Here is a 14,318-nt window from a genome sequence, read left to right on the forward strand (position 1 = left end):
GTCTGGGGCCTGATGATTTCCACCTGGGCTCTGGGGAGCCTGCCGTGAGCCCAGGCTGTCTCCCCACCGCCGTCTGCTGGGCCCTGTGCAGGGCAAGGGCTCAAGGATCCCAGCCCAAGGCCAAGGTCAACCCTGAGCCCGCAGCTGTGGCCTGGGTCAGTCCTGACTCCTGGGTGGCTTCCCATGAATGGTTCCTGCAGTCAGACCAATGACCACACTGGGCTCAGCTCACTTTTAGTGTGTGGAGAGGGAGACGGAGTGATTGCTTTGAAAGGCAGAGCATCAGAGAGAGAAAGAGAGAGAGAGAGAGACCTTCCATCCGCTGGTTCATTCCCTGAATGGTTGCAACAGCCAGGTCTGGGCCAGGCTGAAGCTGGATGCTGAAGCCGGGGGCCTGGAACTCCATCCGGGTCTCCCACGTGGGTGGCAGGGGCCCAAGCACTTGGACCATCCTCCGCTGCTTTGCCAGGTGCATTAGCAGAGAGCTGGAGCAGAGTGGAGCCGCCGGGATGCTGGCGTCACAATTGGCAGCGTAATCCACTGTACCACCATGCCGGTCCCGAGCCTGCCCTTTCTGAAGGCGCCGTCTCCACTGTTCTTCCATGCTGGGCGGGCCCCGCCCCGGCCCCACACCGCCCTGCCCCCACACCCACACTCACCTCACCCCCGCCCACTGCCAGCACCTGCTGGTCCCTGCAGGTCGGGGGTGCGAAGCCCAGACCCGTGTCTCCTGAGCCCGTGTTGCTTGCACTGCCATCCCTCACCTTCACGCTGATCTCTGTTGCTCCACTGAGTGCAAGAAACATTCATTAGGCGCCAGCTGTGTACCGAGCCCCTCCAGGAAGCTCAGGCTATCCCAAAAAGATACCCCCTAGGACAACACTGTGAAGATGAGAAGATGGGCAGCTCAGAGAAGCCAGGTGATTCTCCCAGGGTGCTGGGCCAGGCCCCGGACCCCCACCTGTCCGGGATTCACAGAGGGCCAGACCTCTTTAACTAACGTCTGTTGAGCACGCACGACTTCCCCCCCCTACCCCCCCCTGGCTCATGTGGCTTCATCGCCACTCCCCTTCCCTGCTGGCCAGGACACTGCTTCTCCAAGTGCGGTCCCAGTCCCAGTCCCAGCCGGCAGCAGTGGCAGCACCGGGAGGTTGTCAGGAAAGCCAGCCTGAGTCCCCACCCTGAGGCAGGAACCAGACAGGGCTGCGGTGGGGGGGGGGGGGAGGCACCTGTGTCTCCACGAGCCCTGCAGGAGACTCTGGCTGGTGCACGCTGATCTGCACGGGGAGCCTGCAGCTGCTGAGGTGCAGCGGCGTTAAGTCGCTTCCTTGAAGTCCCCCCAGCTGCTAACTGCAGAGCCCAGAGCTGAGCCCCACCTGTGCTCAAAGACCACGCTCTGACCTCTGTGCCACAGTCTGCTGCACTGCTGATCTATGTATTTATTTGGAAGGCAGTGAGAGAGAGAGAGAGAGAGAGAGAGAGAGAGAGAGAGATTTCATTTGCTGGTTCACTCTCCAAATGGCAGCAATGGCCGGGCTGCGTCAAGCCGAAGCCAGGAGCCTGGATCTCCATACAGGTCTCCCATATGGGTGCAGGGGCCCAAGAACCTGGGCCATCTTCTGCTGCTTTCCCAGGTCCGTTAGCAGGGAGCTGGGTCAGAAGTGGAGTAGCCAGGACGCAAACCAGCAGACTAATAGGGGATGCTCGCGTCACGGGCTGTGGTTCAACTTACTGTGTCATAGTGTGTGCCTCTGTTTTGATTTTATTGATTTGAAAGGTAGAGAGACAGAGACAGATGTCTTCCATCCACTGATTCACTCCCCAGATGCCCACGACAGCTGGGGCTGGGCCAGGCCAAAACCCGGAGCCCTGAACTCATCCTGGGTCTCCCTCATGGGTAGCAGGGACCCAAGCACTCGAACCATCACTGCCACCTCCCAGGGTGTGCATCGGCAGGAAGCTGGAATCAGAAGAAGAGCAGAGACTTGGACCCAGGCAGTCCTGTACGTGAGGCGAGTGGCCCAAGCGGCGCCTCTTTGTGCTGACTGCCTACCCTCTCCCTTGGTTTTTGACGAAGGCAGAGGATACAGGGCAGGAGTCAGGGCATGCCATCTTGCAGAGCTACAGGTGGAATGAGCAATCTCACAGTCACACCACACTGCAGCTGGTGGCACCTGCTCCCACGGGGAGCACAGGGTGGAAGTGGCCTGGGGGAGCGGCCCTGTGGAAGGCAAGCCACATCTGCTCAGGCCGGAGAAGCCAGCGATGCGACTGGACAGGTGGGATGGACGTTCCGCCCAGATCCGCTTGCTCGTTCGCTCACGGGCCCGCCCCTAGCAACAGAGCCTGGCTCCAGCAGGTCTGGCCTGGTGGGGATCCCGGGTGAGGACTTCGGCCCGAGGAGCACGGGCAGTGTCAATAGCCAGGGCTCGGCAAGTAACCTCTGGGGCCCAAAGTGCAGCCCGAGCGCCACGCCGGGCACAAGATGCTCCTGGGGCGTTACCGTGTATGTACGCCTCATTTATTCTGTGCCGGGCCAAAGCAAACCTGGCGGCACACACCATAGGCGACTTTTCTTCTTTTTTTAATAAAAGCTTAGGATAAGGCTAAGTAAAAAAAAAATGTTAAAGGTGAATCAAGTGAACTGATGTAAGTAAATATTAAATAAACACACAGACAGGACAGAAGTCCGGACGGGTTGTAGGCAAACCTCAAGCTTGGGAAACGATGAAGCCCTTTGATTTAAACGCCGTGGCTTGGGAGGGGCCGGCACTCAAAGAGGACATCGAGTAGGACCCGGATGCAGCTTCGCACTCTGGTCCTTTGTCCACCCAGCTCCTGGGCCCCAGCAGAACCCAGCTTGTATCACAGGGCACCGCTGTGTGCCGGGTCCAGGCGGGACCCAGACAGCCAGAGTCTCAGCTGCTACGCAGCAGCGCTCAGGACGGTCAGGCGAGCAAGAGACCGGCCGCTCCCACCCAACAGCGCTGGGGAGAGGCGGGCCGGGCAAGGCTGCTCTGCTGGACAGAGGCCAGTGGGGAGCATTCGTGGGACAGGAAGGGAGCTGTGGGCCTGAGGGCAGTGAGGGGGCAGCCGCAGGAACGTTCTAGAAAGACCCACTGGCAGCTGCGTGGGCAGTGGGCACAGGTGAGCAGCAGAGACAGGGGCAGGTCGTGGCTGTATCCAAGAGACAGGAAGTAGAGATGGGGAGCGGGAAGAGGGGGCCGTGGAGGAGGGACCGGGGGACTCACGGACCCTGGTGGGGCAGAGTCGAAGGATCCTTAGGTGCTGAAGAAAGCAGAGGGCCAGGGTTGCCGCACACAAGCGTGACCTGGGTCCCCAGAGACAAGAAAGACTGGTGGCCCCCTCCTCTGAGGATCGCCCAGCTGGGGAAGGGTGCCCCCACCCACCCACGCTGAGAGGTGGGGGGAGGTCTGGTGGTGCTGGGGTCAGGGGGCGTGGTCTCGAGGTCCCAGCTGCAGGAAGTGGGACCTCCAGGCGCCTGGCCATGGCCACGACACAGGGGCCCCGTGGCCCTCCCTTCCTGCTCACCAGCCGGCCATGGCCCCAGCGCTGTGCCTGGGGCAGGCAGCTCTATTATCCTCACTGATGAAAGCTCTCCAGGGCTGCACTGGCTCCTCCCAGGCCTCCACCAGGCTGAGCCAGCCCAAAGCTGGGAGCTACTGCCGGCTCAGGAGTAGCCCAGCCTGCTCCCCCTGACAGCAGGGAAATGGCTGTTCAGTCTTTGTCAAGTTCAAGGTGCGGCCGGCAGAGTGAGTAGCAATGCGGCCTCTTTCTGCAGGGGGCACATTCCAGGCAGCCACAGGTTCCCAGCAAGGGTGACCTGGTTGCACCCCCAGGGAGCTGGTCACACTGCCCTCTGAGGGGGACCTGAGGGGTGGGCACGGCTGACCCATGGCAGAGCCGGAGTTGGACTTGGGTCCGACCGCACACGTCTGCTTTGCTGGCGGTGCTGCAGAGCGAGTTGTGTGTGTGTCAGGAAGGCCCGAGTGGAGTTCCCACCTTTTAGCTCTGGGCCGCGGGGTGGGGTGCATCATGCACTGTTTTCCCACTGAGGAGGTGGGCGCCAAGTCATCCCCTCTCAGGAGTCCGGCTGCCCCGGGCTCGCCTCCCTGACACAGACCCTGGACTGTGCGCCGGTCTGCTGTCTGGCCTTCCTGTCACAAGACTGTGAGTCCAGGCATGCCTTCTAGGTGACGATAGCGGGGACTGAAGTCCCTGTCGGGCCCCTGCCTGAGACCTACGGGACCTGGTCCCTTGGCCAGCAGCGTCCATGAGATCACAGGTGTTTTGTTTTGTTTTTATTTTTTGACAGGCAGAGTGGACAGTGAGAGAGAAAGACAGAGAGAAAGGTCTTCCTTTGCCATTGGTTCACCCTTCAATGGCCGCACCGCGCCTATCCGAAGCCAGGAGCCAGGTGCTTCTCCTGGTCTCCCATGGGGTGTAGGGCCCAAGCACTTGGGCCATCCTCCACTGCACTCCCGGGCCACAGCAGAGAGCTGGCCTGGAAGAGGGGCAACCGGGATAGAATCCGGTGCCCCAACCGGGACTAGAAGCTGGTGTGCTGGCGCCGCAAGGCGGAGGATTAGCCTAGTGAGCCGCGGCGCCGGCAATTTTTTTCTTATTATTTGAAATAAATGTAGATTCACGGGCAGGTGCAAAGGTAGGACAGCTGCAGCCAGTTTCCCTGACGGTGACGTCACAGGTTCTGTTATGGCCAGAATCAGAATCAGGGATTAGACACGGATGCAAAGTGTGTGCACGGTTCTGTCCCATGTGTAGCTGTAGTTCCCCACCACGTCACGAAACAGACTGTCCCCCTTCCACAGGGCTCTCACCCCACCCCACCCCTTGCCCTGGCGGCCATCTCTTCTCCACGCCTGTCATGTCATTGCAAGTGTGTCACGTGGTCTGTGACCCTTAGGGAAGGACCTGTCACTCAATAGAACGTCTTGCAGAATCATCCACCTTGCTCGGGGTATCGCCACCGGGCCCAGGAGATCCTTCAAATACCGGTGGGTTCCACATCCGTGGATCTGACCAATCACGGGCCAAGCTTATAGGAAGAAAGTTCGTATCTGTACTAGATGTGTGCCGACTAGTCTTCTTGTCATTATCCCCTGGCCGATCCAGTCCAACAACTATTTACATTGCTTAGGGGTTATGAGTAACCTAGCGATGGCTTCTACTATAGGCATGGATGTGGTAGGTGCTATGCAAATACTACACCATTTTACACAAGGGACTTGATTCTGTAGATTTTGGTATCTTTGCGGGGTGGGGGGAGGCGAGAATTAATCCCCTATGGCCCCCAGGGGATGACTGCGCTCCATGGTGCGGTGGTGTCACAATTTGTTTAACCACTCACCTGTTGAAGAACCCGATGCTCGTTACAGTTTTTGGCTACTGCGAATAAAGCCGCTATGTATGAGTGATTGTGTGCTGGTTTTTGGGTGGACACACATTTTTATTTTTCGGAGGTTAAAATGCCCAGGAGTGTAAGTGCAGGCCGTGAGGTGGGGATGAGTATACATTGTGTTAAACAGTTTTTCAAATGAGAGAGACAGAGACAGATATACAGAACTCCCATCCACTGGTTCACTCCCCAGATGCCTGCAAGGGCTGGGGCTGGGCCGAGCCAGAGCTGGGAGCTGGAAACACAGTCCTCTATTCCTAGTTTTCAAATAAGCAGATGCTTAATTTATTAAATGCTTTAGTGCACTGCTATGATACACATGGTAGGATCATGGCACTTTCTTTGTCTTGTAATATAGCAGATTGCTTGATTGTTGCTAATGTGTCGGACCAGCCTTGCATCTCTGGACTAAGCCCCACTTGGCCATTTGTGTCATTTGCTTTTACTGAATTCTACTTGTTGATATTTTATAAGGGATTTTACATCTATCTGCAGGAGGAATATTGGTCTGTAGTCCTCACTGTGTACTGATTTTGCCTCTTCTCGTTTCCGGGTGGTACTAACGTCACAGAATGATTCGGGAAGCATCCGCACATGGGAATGGTGCCAGTTCTTCTACACGCTGAGCAGAATTCTCCAGTGAAAACATTTGGGTCCAGAGATTTCCTTTATGGGCCTTTAGATGACCTTGGTGGTTACAGTGCTCTTGTGGTAGTTTGTGCTTTTGAAGGAATTGACCAGTTTTAGCCAAGCTGTCAAGTATGTGTGTGTGGAGTTGTCTGTAGTAGTCTGTGATTGTCTCTTGCTGTGCCTGCAAGATCTGTAGTAGCATCTTTCATTGTTTTTTCTGTTGTTGTTGCTTTTTTTTTTTTTTTTTTTGGACAGGCAGAGTTAGACATTGAGAGAGAGAGACAGAGAGAGAGTTCTAGACAGTGAGAGAGAGAGAGAAAGACAGAGAGAAAGGTCTTCCTTCTGTTGGTTCATCCCCCAGATGGCCGCTACGGCCGGTGCACTGTGCCAATCCGAAGCCAGGAGCCAGGTGCTTCCTCCTGGTCTCCCATGTGGGTGCAGGGCCCAAGCACTTGGGCCATCCTCCACTGCCTTCCCGGGCCACAGCAGAGAGCTGGACTGGAAGAGGAGCAACCGGGACAGAACCAGCGCCCCAACTGGGACTAGAACCTGGGGTGCTGGTGCTGCAGGTGGAGGACCAGCCAAGTGAGCCGTGGCACCAGCCCACATCTTTCATTCTTGATATTAGAAACTTGTCTCCTTTTTTTAAAAAAATTTATTTATTTTCGGTTGATTTAAAAAGGAGAGAGAGGGAGGGAGAGGGAGAGAGAGGGAGAGAGGGAGAGAGGGAGAGAGGGAGGGAGGGAGGGAGAGAGGGAGAGAGGGGGAGAGAGAGAGAGAGAGAAAGAGGAAGAGAAAGAGAAAGAGAAAGAGAAAGAGAAAGAGAAAGAGAAAGAGAAAGAGAAAGAGAAAGTCTTCCAACCACTAGTTCACTCCTCAAATGCCCACAATAGACAACAGCCAGAGCTGACACAAGCCAAAGCCGGGAGCCTGGAACTCAGTCCTCATTATCGACCTGGGTGGCAGGGACCCAAGGACATGACATCTCCTGCCTCCCAGGGTGCACATCGCAGGAACCTGGATGAAAGTGGGGAAGCCAGGACTCCAGCCAAGGACTCAAATATGGCATAAGGACATCCCAAGTGGCATGTAATCTTTTTATTATTATTGTTATTATTTGAAAGGCAGAGTCAGAGAGAGAGAAAGAGAGAGAGAGAGAGTCTTCCATCCACTGTTTCACTCCCCAAATGGCCACAACACTCAGGACTGGGCCAGGCTGAAGTCAGGAGCCTGAACTCCGTCCGGGTCTCCCACATGGGCAGCAGGGGACCATGCACTTGGGTCATCTTCAGTTGCCTTCCCAGATGCATTAGCAGGGAGCTGCATGCGAAGTGGAGCGTCAGGGACTCAAACCGGCGCCCATCTGGGCTCTCTACCACTGTGCTGAACACCTCTCCCTGTCTTCGTTCCACTTGCCAGTTCTGCTACATGGTTGTCAACGTTACTGATCTCACTGAACAGAAGATTCATTTTCTATTTGTTTTCATTTTCATCAATCTCTGCCTTTGTTTTTATTATGTTCCTCTTTATGCTTACTTTTTGTTATTTTACTTGTATTTTTCTAGTTCCTGGAATATTATATTATTGATTTGAACTTTTCCCTTTTTTTTCAAAATTTAAAAGATTTTTAGTTTATTTGAAGAGCAGAGAAAGAGAGCGAGAGAGCGAGGCGAGAAGAGAGAGAGAGAGAAAGAGTACTTTGGTCCATTGGTTCATTCTCTTCTTCTTTTTTTTTTTTTTTTTGACAGGCAGAGTGGACAGTGAGAGAGAGAGACAGAGAGAAAGGTCTTCCTTTTGCCGTTGGTTCACCCTCCAATGGCCGCCGCGGCTGGCGCGCTGCGGCCGGCGCACCGCGCCGATCTGATGGCAGGAGCCAGGAGCCAGGTGCTTCTCCTGGTCTCCCATGGGGTGCAGGGCCCAAGCACCTGGGCCATCCTCCACTGCACTCCCTGGCCACAGCAGAGGGCTGGCCTGGAAGAGGGGCAACTGGGACAGAATCCGGCTCCCCGACCGGGACTAGAACCCTGTGTGCCGGCGCCGCTAGGTGGAGGATTAGCCTAGTGAGCCACGGCGCCGGCCTGGTTCATTCTCTAAATGCCTTCAACGGCCAGTGCTGCGCCAGGTCAAAGCCAGGATCCTGGAACTCAGTCTGGGTCTCCCACATGAAAGTACAGGTACCTGGACCATCACCTGCTGCCCCCCAGGGTGCACATTAGCAGGAAGCTGGAATCAGAGAAGCAGCTGGGATTTGGACCCAGGTACATAGACAGGGGATTGGGTGTCCCAGGTGGCAGCTTCATCTCGACACTAGAGGAGCATTTCTTCACGCTGTGAATGTCCCTCCTGTGCTTTATCTGTGTCCCACAGATCTGATAAGTTTTATGTTCATTTGCATTCAGTTCAATGCATTTTTTTTCCTTAAGGTTTTCTCTTTGATCCATGCATTGTTTAGTTTGCAAGTATTTAGAGACTTTTCCTGTTATCTTTTTATTACTGGTATCTAGCTTGGTTCCATTGTGGTTAGAGAATCCACTCTGTATGATTTCAGTTATGTCACAGTTTTGAGGCATGTTTTTGGTCCTGGATGTGAATTATGGTTTATCTTGGTTTGTGTTCCATAGATGCTTGAAAAGCGTGTATTACGTTTGATCAGATCCTACTGGTTGATGGTGTTAAGTTCTGATATATCTTTCCTGATTTTCTGTCTAGTTATTCTATCAACTGTTGAGAGAGAAGTGTGGAAATTCCCAACTATAATTGTGATTTTGTCTATTTCTCCTTTTGTTTCTATTATTTTTCCATTCACATGTTTTGCATTTCTGCTGTTGGACACACACATATTTAGAATTGTGTTCTCTTTCCACGTTGCATAATGTCCCTTCCTGGCCTTGGTAACTCTCTTTGCTCTGAAGTCTACTTTATCTCTAACATAACTAGTTCTAGTTTCTTTTGACTAACATTTGCATGCATATCTTTTCTATTATTTTAATTTCAAGTACACTGTATTATTATATTTGAAGTTATTTTATTAAAGATGCCATATGATTGGGTATATTTATCCATTCTTTCCATCTCTGTCTTTTAATTTGTGTATTTAGACCATTTACATTTAATGTAACTAATTACATGCCATGGCTTCTGCCTGCCATTTTATGTTTTATTTTCTTTTTGTTCTCTCTGTTTTTAATTTGTTTTATTTTTCCAGTTTCTTGAGCAATTTTTTAGAAGTTCTTTTAGCCATTCTCCTAAGGTGGACCTCTGTTGGACAAAAATTTATAATTTTCCTTTATTTGTGAATGTCTATATTTTTCCTTAATTCTAGAAGTATATTTTCACTAGATACAGGATTCCAGTTGATAGTTCTTTTCTTTAAGCACTTGAAAAATATCATGTCACCTTCTCAATGATTTCCATAGTTTTTTTTTTTTTTTTTTTTTACAGGCAGAGTGGACAGTGAGAGAGAGAGACAGAGAGAAAGGTCTTCCTTTGCTGTTGGTTCACCCTTCAATGGCCGCACCGCGCTGATCCGAAGACAGGAGCCAGGTGTTTATCCTGGTCTCCCATGGGGTGCAGGACCCAAGCACTTGAGCCATCCTCCACTGCACTCCCTGGCCACAGCAGAGAGCTGGCCTGGAAGAGGGGCAACCGGGACAGAATCCGGTGCCCCGACAGGGACTAGAACCCGGTGTGCCAGCGCCGCAGGTGGAGGATTAGCCTAGCGAGCCTCGGCGCCGGCCCCATAGTTTTTTTAAATGAGAAATTCATTGTTATTTAAATGATTTTCCCCTATAGAGCTCCTTTCAGAATTTTTCTTTGTCTTGATTTCTTAGAATTTTGACTGAGTCTTGGCATGAACGTCTTTGAGTTTATTTAGGGTCCACTCAGCCTCTTGAATCTGTACGTGTATTGTGTGTGTGTGTGTGTGTGTGTGTGTGTGTTGTGAAATTAAGGAAATTTCTAGCCGTTAATTCTTCAAACTTTTTTCAGCCCCATCCTCTATCTCTTCTTCTTCTGATACTACAGCAACATCATGTTGGATCTTTTATTACGGTCACAGATGACCCTGAGGCTCTGTCCATTTCCTTCCTTCCTTCCTTCCTTCCTTCCTTCCTTCCTTCCTTCCTTCCTTCCTTCCTTCCTTCCTTCTATAAATAAAGGGGTTTATTGAGCCATACAAGTGCTAGCCAGAAGCAGTAAGGGCCAGGTCTTGGGAGAAGTTCCTGCACTACCAGCAGCAGCCTAGGCAGCAGTTGGAGAACATCTGCCGGATTGAGAGAAGAGCACGTTTTTTATGACAAAGTTTCACAATCATTTACTTGCTCAGTGCCCTGGAAGCTAGAAGTCCAAGATCTTGACGTCAGTAGGTAGATACTCCTTTTTATTTTTTGTTTTAAAATTTTCATTTTATTTCTTTCTTTTAAAGATTTTATTTATTTATTTGGGAGGCAGAGTTACAGACAGTGAGAGGGAGAGACAGAGAGAAAGGTCTTCCATCCACTGGTTCACTCCCCAAATGGCTGCAACGGCCGGAGCTGTGCCGATCCGAAGCCAGGAGCCAGGTGCTTCTTCCTGGTCTCCCATGCGGGTGCAGGGGCCCAAACACCTGGGCCATCTTCCACTGCTTTCCCAGGCCATAACAGAGAGCTGGATGGGAAGAGGAGCAGCTGGGACTAGAACCGGGGCCCATATGGGATGCTGGCGCCTCAGGTGGAGGAGTAACCTACTGCACCACGGCGCCAGCCCCTCATTTTTTTCAAAGAGACAGACAAACAGATCTTTGATCCACTGGTTTAATCACCAAATGCCTGCAACAGCCAGGGCAGAACAAGGCCAAAGCCAGGAGTCTGGAATTCAACCGGATCTCCCACATGGGTAACAGGGATCCAAGTACCCGAGCCATCATCGGCTGGCTTTAGTGTGTCATCAGCAGGATGCTGGATCAGATGCAGATGTGGGACTCAAATCAGGCCATTCAATATAGGATGTGGGCATCCCAAGCGTTGTCTTCGCTGCTGTACCAAGCACCCCACTGCCACCCCTGCCACCAAGGGCAACCTGTACTGGCTACAGAGAGGTTAGGCAGGACAACATGAAGTAGGCAAAGTTTGCAGGGGGACAGTCTGCAGGGAGAGTTTTTGCTTCTGTATTGCTTAGGGTTAATAACCCCCAAAATGTATGCATAACCAGGGCATCACGTCCTGGTGGTTGTGCACCAATGGATTGAAGTCAAGGTTTCAACATAAATAGTTCTTTTGTTGGTTTTACTGACAGCTGCTAACTGATCAACTTCTCCTATCTATTCCCACCCATCTGCTGGCCTTTGAAAGGAGATTTATGACATTTATGAATTTTTAGCTCCCTTTTTACTGAGATCTTTCTCAGAGGGCATTACTGATGAGTGGCTTGCCTCGCCCTTACCATGTTCAATCAGCATTCATGTCCAGGAAGCATCCTGTATCACTGTGAAGGTGGCCTCCCAGAGAGGAGGGAAAGCTATAGGGAACTGTGGGGAGGTGGTTTTAACCTAACTGTAGAAAACAAGGGGGTGGTAGAGAGAAAAGAGCGAGAGCGAGAGAGGGAGAGTGAGCCAACCTGCCAGCCCACTCCCCAAATATCTGCAGTGTCCAGGGCTGCTCCAAAGGCTGAAGGTGGGAGCCGGGAACTTAATCCAGGTCCCCAGTGTGGGTGACAGGAACCCATCAGTGTCACCTCCTAGAGTCCGCATCAGCTTGGAAGTCCAAGGAGGCAGCTTCTGAAAAAGTATAGGTAGGCAGGTCAATCTGTTAAGCAAGGATAATGTTGGCTGCGATGTTCCACTGATTTACATAGTTGGGGAAAACAAAAGGTCTAGTATTTAAAGTTACAGCAGGGGCCGGGGTTGTGGCGCAGCAGGTTAAAGCCCTGGCTTGAAGCACCGGCATCCCATATGGGCGCCAGTTCTAGTCCCGGCTGCTCCTTTTCCGATCCAGCTCTCTGCTGTGGCCTGGGAAAGCAGTGGAGGATGGCCCAAGTCCTTGGGCCCCTGCACCCATGTGGGAGACCTGGAAGAAGCTCCTGGCTTCTGGCTCTGGATCAGCTCAGCTCTGGCCATTGAGGTCATCTGGGGAGTGAATCAGCGGATGGAAGACCTCTCTCTCTGTCTCTACCCCTCTCTGTAACTCTGTCTTTCAAATAAATAAAATAAATCTAAAAAACTAAAAAAAGTTTACAGCAATTAAAAGAATGAAAGCTAGAATTTTTTTTTTTTTTTTGACAGGCAGAGTGGACAGTGAGAGAGAGACAGAAAGGTCTTCCTTTTACCGTTGGTTCACCCTCCAATGGCCGCCGCGGCCGGCGCACCGCACTGACCTGAAGCCGGGAGCCAGGTGCTTTTCCTGGTCTCCCATGGGGTGCAGGGCCCAAGCACTTGGGCCATCCTCCATTGCACTCCCTGGCCACAGCAGAGAGCTGGCCTGGAAGAGGGGCAACCGGGACAGAATCTGGCGCCCCGACCGGGACTAGAACCCGGTGTGCCGGCGCCGCTAGGTGGAGGATTAGCCTAGTGAGCCGCGGCACCGGCCTGAAAGCTAGAATTATTAAACCAGTTGTAACTTTTCTTCTAAATAATGAACCACTTTCAATTAGCAATCAGCTAAATGAATCATGTAGAAGATAAGTTTTTTTTTCTTTTTTGCATCTTTATTTATATTTATTTATTTGAAAGAGTGAGTGAGAGAGAGAGTGAGAGAGAGAGATCTTCCATCACTGGTTCACTCCCCAAAAGCCGCCATGGGTGGGACTGGTCCAGGCTGGAATCAGGAGCCTGGAACTCCACCTGGGTCTCCCGTGTGGGTGCAGGGGCCCAAGCACTCAGGTCGTCTTCCATGCTTTCCTAGTGCATCAGCAGGGAGCTGCGTTGCAAGCAGAGCAGCCAGGACTTGCACTGGCGCCCATTTGGGATGCCCACTGCACCACCTGCCTGCTCCAAAGTCCTCATACATCTTGCAGCCAGTGGGCATTCTGGCTGATTTTTTCTACTCATGTCTACTTCTCCTTGCAGAACGGTTCATCAGGTAGTGTTGATTTTTGTGTATATTCTCCCTTTTTCTGTTAATGAATAATCTAAATCAATTTCGTTAACCAGAGCTTTCTAGCAGTATTTTTGGCAGTGTCTTGTTGCCTTTTACCCAATGATGGCAGCAAGGATTCTAATCATATTCCTGCTCATGTGACCCCCCAACACTAGGAGTGAGAAAGCTACTTATGGAGCCGGCACTGTGGGAAAGCGGGTAAAGCCACCACCTGCAGTTCTGGCATCCCATGTGGGCGCTGGTTCGAGACCCGGCTGCTCCACTTCCATTGCAGCTCTCTGCTATGGCCTGGGAAAGCAGTAGAAGATAGCCCAAGTCCTTGGGCCCCTGCACCCACGTGGGAGACCCGGAAGAAGCTCCTGGCTCCTGGCTCTGGATCAGCTCAGCTCTGGCCATTGAGGTCATCTGGGGAGCAAACCAGCAGATGGAAGACCTCTCTCTCTCTCTCTCTCTCTGTCTCTGTCTCTGCCTCTCTCTAACTCTGCCTTTCAAATAAATAAATAAATCTTAAAAAAAATAGAAAGCTACTTGTGCTTTGGCCTTGCTCTTATTGGTAATTTATCAGCATGCTCCTTTTGGACTCTGAATTTTTGTGTAAAAATAAAATGAAAGGCATTGTTCTGTTTGCCAGCTGTGGAGAATTCTGTTGGCCCATGTTTCTGAGGTGGGTCCGTTTTTCAGTCTGTGTTCTCTGGACTGTTCAGAACAGGTCATTTCTGTTGTTCTAGCTCAGTCTCACTAATTTTCCCCTTCTATATTCTCCATTCTGTTGTTGAGATCATCCATTAGGGCCTTTATTTTGGTTATTGTGTTTTTAGCTCTAAAATTTCCATTTGATTCTTCTCTATATTTTCTATTCATTTACTGAGGTTTTTTTTGTCTTTAAAGATTTATTTATTTATTTATTTGAGAGGTAGAGTTATAGGGAGAGAGAGAGAGAGAGAGGGCTTCCAACTGCTGGTTCACTCTCCAAATGGCTGCAAAGGCCAGAGCTGGGCAGATCCAAAGCCAGGAGCCAGGAGCTTCTTCCAGGTCTCCCATGTGGGTGCAGGGGCCCAAGGACTTGGACCATCTTCTACAGCTTTCCCAGGCCATCAGCAGGCAGCTGGATTGGAAGTGGAGAAGCTGGGACTTGAATGGGCACCTTTGTGGGATGCCAGTGCCACAGGTGGAGGCTTAGC

Source organism: Oryctolagus cuniculus, chromosome 18, assembly GCF_051225735.1.
Source record: "Oryctolagus cuniculus isolate XC-2025 breed Fujian yellow rabbit chromosome 18, ASM5122573v1, whole genome shotgun sequence".
NCBI classification, from domain to species: domain Eukaryota; kingdom Metazoa; phylum Chordata; class Mammalia; order Lagomorpha; family Leporidae; genus Oryctolagus; species Oryctolagus cuniculus.